Below are 10642 nucleotides of genomic sequence, written 5' to 3'. Positions count from 1 at the left end.
CTTACATCTGTAGAGAGATCCAGTTTTGGCTGATTTTGTTAGACATCCAAATTATTCACAACCCAGGGTCCAGTCCAGGAAGCAGAGTTGTAGTCTTACACACCTCTCTGCTGCTTCTCCTCTGTTTCCCACCCAAACCCACATTGAAACAGTGTCAGCTTGCTCATGGCCCAAATAAACTAAACCAAAACTCTTATAAAAAGAAAAAATTATTTTAACAGAACAAAAAATTAAAATCATTAAATGTGGATTACTGAACGTAAGATCTCTCTCCTCTAAGTCTGTTAACAATTTGATAACTGATCATCATATTGATTTATTTTGTCTAACAGAAACCTGGCTACGACAGAAGGATTTTGTTAGAATAAATTAATTCCATCCTGCTAATTATCTAAATTTTCATGTTCTTAGAACAACATGTTGATAGAACTGTATATTATTCATTTTTACAGTTTTTCTCTATTGTTTACTCACAAATATTGGTTCTTGAGACACAATGACCACAACATGTAACTCATGCACCAACCCCCTGAAGTACAAGCACAATTCCTGCTTTACACTGAAAGTGCAGTTCTAAAACACACTTCTTCAAAACACTACACATAATTTTCTGCATTTGGCAAAATTTTCATTAAGAAAATCTCGTTTTCACAAGGAACACACTGTCACAAGTTAGTTGCTCTACTATTCACACTGACTCATCACATGGGCAAACACCTGTCACATCGTTTTATAATCAGCAATCAGAGGTTTAGCATCACAGGGCAACAGGCAGCAGTTGATGCTTTTCATGGCTGGATTCGCCATGCTAGATGATATTTCCCTGCTGCTTGGCCAGGGAAAACATTGCTTGTGACGTGGATGAGGTGAGGTGCTGTGACCAGTCCCAAACAGAAGACAGGATGCAGCGTAGTTTTTTTTACTGTAACTGTATACAACAAATTCTTCTGTTTTGTATGTAGACCACTGTATGTGCAACTTTGTGTTGGTTGGGATGTACAGTGTGTTCATTGTTTTTATAGGAAAAATACAATTTATTTGTTACAGTGTATTTGTCTGTTTTGAGTAAAAAAAAACCAATATTTTACAGTAAAATATTTTACAACACACTTCTGTATGTACTGTCTGTAGTAAGTGTGACACTGAACAAAAAAAGGCCTAAGTCATTCTGATGAATGGAGAGGAAGTGTTTTCCATTGATCATAGTGTTTTACATTAAGCACATCAGTGTTCAACTGGTTCTTATAAATGTTTATTCATATGATGGTTTGTGTGAGTCATCTGAAAACAAAATAGTTTTAAGATGAGATATCATTGTTTTGAATGTAAAGTTCAGTTTTGCAGGAGACTTGAAGGGTTTTGTCTATTGTGTGCATGTTTTCTTGATTTGTGTGTAGCGTTCTGAGAATATGAGGCGTGCATTGAGAAAATGTGTGTACACAATCGAGAAAATCTGTAATATCTTCGTGGGAAGGAACTAGACTTTTCATTGGTGCTGATTTGTGTCCCTCTGCTAGTAAAAACATGAACTGCATGATGCCAGGTTTCTGAACCCAGATGACATGAAGTGATTTTCAATGATTCACATCCTTCAATCTAATTAGTATAAGAGTTTTAATGAATGCTGTTGACCACACTGATACCAACAGTGATGTGTTCAACACTTTAATAGAAGTTTTTGTTCGTTTTTGTCTGTCAGCGACAATTCATCCAATATATCTGGAAGATTAATGGACTAAACTTTTTCAAACGGCACCATTTGATATAGTTCAGGAGAAAATCTTTTGTAATGAGTACCTTTAATGAAATTGCCCAAAAGTAATCATTAGATGAAAATCAACTGATGAACCTTTGGAGCCAGTTTGATTCAAGATGGTCACCACAATATTTGACATAAAAAACCACAAAATTTACCATAATTTTGTCAGATTTTTAGATATTGAGCTAAAATTTGATGTTTTGTAGCTGACAGTCATTTTCAACATATGGGCCATATGCATTCCTTTAAGGAAAGATACTTTCACTGCAAAAATAAGTTACATTTGGGGTTTATAGAAGAAAGTTGATATATGTTAGAGTTTTGTGCAGTTGTTGCATTGGAATCATTTATATTTTCTTCAAAAATCTCCTATCCATCAATCCGTCCATCCATCTTTACCCGCTTTTCCATTCCGGGTTGCGGGGAGCTGGTACCTATCTCCAGCAGTCGCTGTGCGAAAGGCGGAGGACACCCTGGACAGGTCGCAAGTCCATCGCAGGGCCATATAGAGACAAATGAGACAAACAACCAAACAAACAAACGCTCTCACTCACGCCTAGGGACAATTTAAGAGTTACCAACTAACCTAACATGCATGTTTTTGGTCTGTGGGAGGAAACCGGAGTCAAAAATCTCCTAGTTAAAAAATATTATTTCTAAATCTCTGCAGTCCTATTTCCTTACAATTTACAAGGTATTTGTCCAACAGCTCTACAGTAACAAAGGCTGTTAAAGTAACACTTGTAGATCTGAGTCCTGTCTCTTCTTGTGGCTCCTTCCTGGACTCCAGCAGAGGAGCTTCTATATGCTGCAGCTCCTGCTGAGATAGAGGGGGTGGGGGGGCTGTTACCTGTCCAACGGAAATAAGACACAGTTCTCTGATCTGCAGGTGAAGCTGTGGAAAAAGAGATATGAGCCTGTGAGCCTTTGGGAAGCCAGATACAGCTTGATCGGACCATTGCACTGAAGAACTCCACAACCTCACTCATCATCAGGGCCACTGAGGACAAGACTGAACCTCTGTCTGAACTTTTTTATTCACAAAGTGTCCAACTCTTTTCATACAGGTGGCTCTAATTACTTCACCAAAAATCAGTTTTTTTATACAGTAACAACTTAAAACAGAAATTTTGCAAATAGAAAAATCCCACTTACCATCAGTAGGATCATTTTATACAAAGTAAAACATGATATTATCAGACCCTCCAGGATTTTGCGATGTTGCGATCGCAACTATTAACACAAAATCAAGCAAACCCTGCGAAATCGCAACTTTGTCCAAAACACCGCAACTTTACCGCAACTTTACCGCAACTTTAACCCAATATTTATTGTTTCTAAAGTGATTCGCCACCGTTTCTGCGGTCTAGTGTCTTCTTTGTGGTTTTGTGTAGTGTGGAATACAAAATAACCCCAAATAACTCATGAAGAATACATGTGACGTCACATCCTGTTAACATCAGAATGCCGGGAGCATGCAGGAGCAGCGACCGAAGCGAAAATGTGCGCTAATGCTTCACATTTGCCCACAAAGATTTCAGCAAAGGACTGTGCAAAACACTGCAGTGAAGTTAGCTTTAAGTTGGATGTTGGATATTCGCGATCCGCGGAGTTAGCGGCGTCTAGCTCACGGTTGGCCGACATTAGCGTTCCTGTTTCTGGTCAGCCGTGAGCTAGACGCCGCTAACTCCGCTGAGCGCGAATATCCAACATCCAACTTAAAACTAACTTCACTGAGGTCACAAACCAATTTCCTACCCAGCTGCACGAGAGTGGGGGGAAGCTGTTTTGCACATCCTGCAGTGTAATCATCGAACATAAACGCAAGTCATCCATTGACAAACACTTTGTGTCTGCAAAACATGTGAGGAGAGCTGCAGACGAGGAACAATCCAGAAATGGTCATAAATGTCAGTTTATAAGTGTCGAGATAATACTACCTTTACCTCCCCGAGTTGGTTGTTGGGAAAGACCTGGAAACGTTACCTTAAAGTTTACCACATTTATTCAAACACCCTTAGTCAACAATCATACAATAATAAAACCAAACGCATCTGGGAGACAATCAATGGGAATGAGACACAGATCATCTTGTAAACTAGTCAAGCCATCACCCCAGGATTGTCTGAGGGAACAAAGGATGTTCTCTGGTTTTTACAACTTGGGCTCCCCCTCCTCCAGAGGGTGGGTCACTGCCTTCCTTCTCTGGAGGTCAAAGGTCTCTCCTTCCCCCTTCCTTGCTGAAACGTCCATTGCTCACATTCCAGGGTGTTCACCACCTATCTCTCTTTCCAGATAAACTAAACAACTCCTTGTTAAAGCTTTTAAAATGGTGGCTAAATATAAAATGGTGATAAACATTTCCACATAAGCTATCAAAGTTCTCAAATAAAGCACCTTTTGAGAATGTCAGTGTTTGTTGGTAATTATATTACAAAACTAGTAAGTATTTTTGGTTTATATATTAAAAGTTATGTTTTTTTTTTATTTTAGTTAAAACAAAAATTGCAACTTTTAGGAAAATGCCCCGCGAAATCAGGCATTTTAGCCTGCAACAATCACAAAAAATGCCCGCGAAATCCTGGAGGGACTGTATTCTGTAAGATAGACAGTTCAAAGTATCTGCTTCACTAAATCCCAGCTGCTTGTTTCCACAGCCCAGTTCTATGTGAGACAGTAGAGCTGTTCTCAGATCAGTTCCCACTGCAGCACTGAGAGTCATCTCCACTTCTTCTGATTCCTCTGTCAGTCACTGCTGGATAAAGCTCTCCTCTCCTCTCCACCTCCCAGAAACAGTCCAGTCAGAGTCTCTCTGCATACAAGCTGCTGCTGCTTCAGCCTCTGTGGATCATCAGGACACAGCTCATCTTCTCCCAGAAACACACCATCATCTTCAGTGGCTCCATCAGAAAAGTCATCACTTACATCTGTAGAGAGATCCAGTTTTGGCTGATTTTGTTAGACATCCAAATTATTCACAACCCAGGGTCCAGTCCAGGAAGCAGAGTTGTAGTCTTACACACCTCTCTGCTGCTTCTCCTCTGTTTCCCACCCAAACCCACATTGAAACAGTGTCAGCTTGCTCATGGCCCAAATAAACTAAACCAAAACTCTTATAAAAAGAAAAAATTATTTTAACAGAACAAAAAATTAAAATCATTAAATGTGGATTACTGAACGTAAGATCTCTCTCCTCTAAGTCTGTTAACAATTTGATAACTGATCATCATATTGATTTATTTTGTCTAACAGAAACCTGGCTACGACAGAAGGATTTTGTTAGAATAAATTAATTCCATCCTGCTAATTATCTAAATTTTCATGTTCTTAGAACAACATGTTGATAGAACTGTATATTATTCATTTTTACAGTTTTTCTCTATTGTTTACTCACAAATATTGGTTCTTGAGACACAATGACCACAACATGTAACTCATGCACCAACCCCCTGAAGTACAAGCACAATTCCTGCTTTACACTGAAAGTGCAGTTCTAAAACACACTTCTTCAAAACACTACACATAATTTTCTGCATTTGGCAAAATTTTCATTAAGAAAATCTCGTTTTCACAAGGAACACACTGTCACAAGTTAGTTGCTCTACTATTCACACTGACTCATCACATGGGCAAACACCTGTCACATCGTTTTATAATCAGCAATCAGAGGTTTAGCATCACAGGGCAACAGGCAGCAGTTGATGCTTTTCATGGCTGGATTCGCCATGCTAGATGATATTTCCCTGCTGCTTGGCCAGGGAAAACATTGCTTGTGACGTGGATGAGGTGAGGTGCTGTGACCAGTCCCAAACAGAAGACAGGATGCAGCGTAGTTTTTTTTACTGTAACTGTATACAACAAATTCTTCTGTTTTGTATGTAGACCACTGTATGTGCAACTTTGTGTTGGTTGGGATGTACAGTGTGTTCATTGTTTTTATAGGAAAAATACAATTTATTTGTTACAGTGTATTTGTCTGTTTTGAGTAAAAAAAAACCAATATTTTACAGTAAAATATTTTACAACACACTTCTGTATGTACTGTCTGTAGTAAGTGTGACACTGAACAAAAAAAGGCCTAAGTCATTCTGATGAATGGAGAGGAAGTGTTTTCCATTGATCATAGTGTTTTACATTAAGCACATCAGTGTTCAACTGGTTCTTATAAATGTTTATTCATATGATGGTTTGTGTGAGTCATCTGAAAACAAAATAGTTTTAAGATGAGATAGCATTGTTTTGAATGTAAAGTTTAGTTTTGCAGGAGAATTGAAGGGTTTTGTCTATTGTGTGTGTGTTTTCTTGATTTGTGTGTAGAGTTCTGAGAATATGAAGCATGCTTTCAGAAAATGTATCCCTATCTACGTAGTGATTACTTCATGAAATTCTTCATAAATAAAGTTGTTTTAATTAGAGAGAAAATTCACATCATACTTCCTACTATTGCCTCTGATTCCCTGTCAGATGAGGCAGATTTAGAAGTGCCACAAGATTTCATTTGTGTTTGTCCTGTTGAGCTTTCCGAATAGAAAAAAAATAATACCTTCATCCAAACCATCAACATGTCTGCTGGAGCCCATCCCAACCAGACTGTACAAAAAAGTATTTCCCTAATTTATATACCCCTTTTTGGATCTGCTCAGTTTGTCTCTAATGAATGGTTATATACCACAGAGCTTTAATGTTGCTGTAATAAACCTTTACTTAAGAAACCCAATTTTGATTCAGGAGTTCTGGCCAATTACAGACCTATATCTAAGCTCCCATTCCTCTCAAAAATTATTGAGAAAATAGATGCAAATAAACTGTGTGAACATTTGGATAGACATAATCTGTTTGAGGAGTTTCAGTCAGGGTTTAGGGCTCATCATAGCACAGAAACAGCAGTGCTGAAAGTTACTTATGATATCTTCATGGCCTCAGACAGTGGACTTGTGTCCATACTTGTTTCAGTGCTGCATTTCATACAATTAATCATAATATTATACACAAAGGACGGAACATGATATTGGAATTACAGGAACAGCTCTAAAATGGTTTGAATCATATTTATTTGATAGATTCCAGTTTGTTAATGTTAATTATGAATCTTCTTCATACACCAAAGTTTCTTGTGGTTCAGTGCTTGGACCTATACTCTTTACTCTATACTTCCATTAGATAAAATTAGTAGACAGCATAGGATAAATTTTCATTGCTATGCTAATGATACTAAGTTATATTTATCTATAAAACCTGATGAATCAAATCCATTACTTAGATTACAAACATGTCTTAAAGACATAAAAACCTGAATGATTCTTGACTTTCTGCTTTTAAACTCAGACAAGATAGTGGTAGTGGTGTCTGGACCTGAGCATCTTAGGAACACAATTTGCAGCCTTTCAGTTCCTCTGCATGGTTTAATTTGGCCTCCAGTTCCAATGTAAAGAACCTTGGTGTTATTTTTGATCAGGATATGTCTCTAACCTTCACAATAAAATGTTGGCTGTTAGTGGGCCTTCTTTTGGTACCTCTTAGTTTATTATTATTCTTGTTATTACCATATTCATATTGGCTGTTAGCAGGCCTTTTTTGGTACCTCTTAGTATTGTACTGCATTGATGTTTTTATTTCTATCGGTTTAGTTTATATTTTGGATATTGTTAGCCTGATTGTTGTTTAGTTTAGTTTTCTCTCTTGTATTTTGTCTGTAACTTTGTCTGTAATTGTGTTCTTGTGTTGTAAAGCACTTTGAGTTGCCTTGTTGCTGAAAAGTGCTATATAAATAAATTTCACTTCACTTCACTAAAAATGTCACCAGGTCTTATTTCCTCCACCTGCATAATATCACTAAAATTGGAAACATCTTGTCTCAAAATGATGCAGATAAATTGGTTCATGCATTTATCACATCTAGGCTGGACTATTGCAATTCTTTATTATCTCGGTGTCCAAAAGACTCTTTAAAAAAGTCTTCAGTTGATCCAAAATGCTGCTGCTAGAGTTCTGATGAGAGTTAGGCGAACAGATCACAACCCAATTCAAGATGGCCTCCACAACTAATCAAACTTAGGCTACAAAAAATGCTTGTACCTCAGTGAATTTCATATATATTGAGCTAAAAGTTGGTGTGGTAGTACCTGAGAGACATTCACAACACATCCTCCAAGTACTAACAGATCAGGTGAGATATCACATGATCACATTAGATGTTATTTTGGTGAGTGATATGCATTCCGTCAAGTAATGCTGGGTCTTTCCTTCTTTTCTTGTTTTTCTGTGTGATCCTGAAACCAGTCCCTGTTCTCGTCTCAGAGATTCATTCAGAAATACAGCTACTGAGAAGCTGCAGGTTTACAGGAAACACTGGATCTTTGCTTTGAGAAGAACTGGGTTTAGTCAAATTCTGCTGAAAGCAGCAGGAACAATTCCAACTTTCTACTGACCTCAGAGTCCGTAGGCTGTAGGCAGGACTCTTTACAAGATCCAACAGCTGCTGAACATCTGGATCCTGAAGGTCGTTCCAGCCTAGGTCCAGTTCTTGGAGATGGGAGGGGTTGGATTTTAGAGCTGAGCCCAGAGAAGAACAGCTGATCTCTGACAAACTGCAGCTGATCAAACTGAATACAGTATCAAACATGTAAGTTTAGAAAACAAAACAAGACTTTTAAAGACTCTGAACTCTGAGAAAAATTAATCAAAACGAAAAATTGTTTTAACTTGTTTCAATCTAAACTATTTAAATATTGAAGTTTAATCTGTAATAATAAATGACTGTCAGTTTTAGCTCTGCTTTTATTGTGAAAGTCATGACTTTAACTAAATTGCTTACTTTTCTTGAAAACTAATTACCATATTTGCCGCACTATAGGACGCACTAGATTATAAAACGCACTGTAAATCAATGGTCCATTTTGGAACTTTTGTCATATATAAAGTGCACCGGACTATAAGGCACACCCTCGTGCATCTCTCAATTTTTGTAACTTCATGCAGACCGCACGGACCACTCTCCATTCAAAATGGATGATTTCGGTGCTCTGGTGGAGCTGCTTCGCCTGTATCAGCATTTATATGATTCCTCTATGAGAGATCACAAAGATAATCAAATAGTTCAAAACTCACGGAAGAATACTGCACCGATGTAAGCGTCAAGTATTAACGCCTACACTGCTCGCTCAGGTTCGTGCGCCATGCATGTGACACTACAAAGTGTGACTAACTGAGCCTTAATGCTACAAGCAGTGCGGCTTTGTAGTTTACCAAAGTCGTACTAAAATATTACGACTTCTTACATATATAAGGCGCTACGAAATATAAGGCCCACTGTCGTTTTTTTTTTTTTTAGAAAATTGAAGGCTTTTAAGTGTGCCTTATAGTCCGAAAAATACAGTAAAAAAAAAAAAAAAAGTATGCCCCAGAGATTCAAATTGAATAGTTTTTAATGTTATTCAAAGTCTTAAACTTTGAAGAATGCACCAAGGAAACCCAGTTGAAAATAACATTAAACTCAATCTAATGTGATATTGTGATAGCTTCAATGATCTGTTGACACTTAGAGCAGTGGTGCCCAATCCTGGTACTGGAGGGCTCTCCTGGAGGTTTTAGTTATTTTCCTGCTCTTTAAGTTCTGCATTCACCTGGTGATATATTCATTCATTCAAATCAGATATGGAAAAGCACAGAATCACTCAAACTATATTTTGGGGATTAGTCTCAATTACTACCAATCCAACATGTTCACTTAATACCTATAAAACACAGAAAAACATTTTTGCTTAGCCTTCAGTTGCAGGTGATAAACATGTCTGACCTCAGAGTCTTCAGTCTACATTGTGGACTCTCCAGAAAACCACACAGCTGCTTCACTCCTGAATCCTGCAGGTTGTTGTTGGTCAGGTTCAGTTCTCTCAGATGGGAGGGGTTGGATTTCAGAGCTGAGCTCAGAAAAGAACAGCTGATCTCCGATAAACTGCAGGTCCTCAATCTGAATAAAGCATAAAACATGTAAGTTTAGAAAACAAAACAAGACTTTTAAAGACTCGGATCTCTGAAAAAACATTGATCCAACTGAAAGCTGTTTTACAAACTAAACCGTTTTAATTATAATGTCTCGCTGGATATACAGTGGATTCCTGGCAGGAGTGGAAGACTGTGTACCTACCGACGTGGAGGTTCCTTGTGCTGAAAAGTGCTATATAAATAAATGTACCTACCTACCTACCTGGTGTTAATTTAGGGAAAATATTTCTTCTTTTGGTACCTCTTAGTTTATTATTATTCTTGTTATTACCATATTCATATTGGCTGTTAGCAGGCCTTTTTTGGTACCTCTTAGTATTGTACTGCATTGATGTTTTTATTTCTATCGGTTTAGTTCATATTTTGGATATTGTTAGCCTGATTGTTGTTTAGTTTAGTTTTCTCTCTTGTATTTTGTCTGTAACTTTTTCTGTAATTGTGTTCTTGTGTTGTAAAGCACTTTGAGTCGCCTTGTGCTGAAAAGTGCTATATAAATAAATGTACCTACCTACCTACCTGGTGTTAATTTAGGGAAAATAGTGAAATAAGGAAAACAGTCAGAGCTTTGGTTAAACTCCACTGTGTCGTCTTTGTGGGATTCAAACTCCTCACTCCAGCTTCAACCTAAACCTCAGCCTCAAACATCCTCCTGAGGGTCGTTCACCAGCCTACTGAGCAGCTGCCTGCTGGACCAGCCTGGAACTGGCCCAAAGGTTCTGCTCAGCTCCCGCTAACTGAAAGGGGTCCTGGAGATGAGATCTTGTGGGCCTTTTCACCAACCTGCCCAAACTACCATCTGGTACCGAAAGTAGCAGCTAATCAAGGTGCCTCTTGGTAGGAAAAATCCTGAACCTTCTGCTGGTTTACTTTTGGTGAAAG

At 38.1% G+C, this 10642-nt stretch overlaps 3 protein-coding genes and 1 long non-coding RNA gene across 16 annotated transcripts in view; 1 reads left to right on the top strand and 3 right to left on the bottom strand.

Annotated features, from left to right (window-relative positions):
• LOC108242155 (NACHT, LRR and PYD domains-containing protein 12-like) overlaps positions 1–10642 on the top strand; it is a 608460-nt gene that overhangs the window by 273641 nt on the left and 324177 nt on the right. The window lies entirely within an intron of this gene.
• Positions 1–10642, bottom strand: part of LOC108249966 (NACHT, LRR and PYD domains-containing protein 12-like) — a 417931-nt gene that overhangs the window by 304997 nt on the left and 102292 nt on the right. The window lies entirely within an intron of this gene.
• Positions 1–10642, bottom strand: part of LOC108249965 (NACHT, LRR and PYD domains-containing protein 12-like) — a 179642-nt gene that overhangs the window by 147884 nt on the left and 21116 nt on the right. The gene's annotated exons all lie outside the window — the stretch shown is intronic.
• On the bottom strand, positions 5593–10181 carry LOC119616732. Its single transcript, XR_005232737.1, has 2 exons — positions 10005–10181; positions 5593–7272 (listed from the first exon to the last, which is right to left on the bottom strand). It is a non-coding gene; the product is annotated as an uncharacterized LOC119616732 (long non-coding RNA).

This window comes from Kryptolebias marmoratus, linkage group LG23 (genome assembly GCF_001649575.2).
Source record: "Kryptolebias marmoratus isolate JLee-2015 linkage group LG23, ASM164957v2, whole genome shotgun sequence".
Lineage (NCBI taxonomy): Eukaryota > Metazoa > Chordata > Actinopteri > Cyprinodontiformes > Rivulidae > Kryptolebias > Kryptolebias marmoratus.
This window is presented reverse-complemented; position numbering and strand designations above follow the sequence as displayed.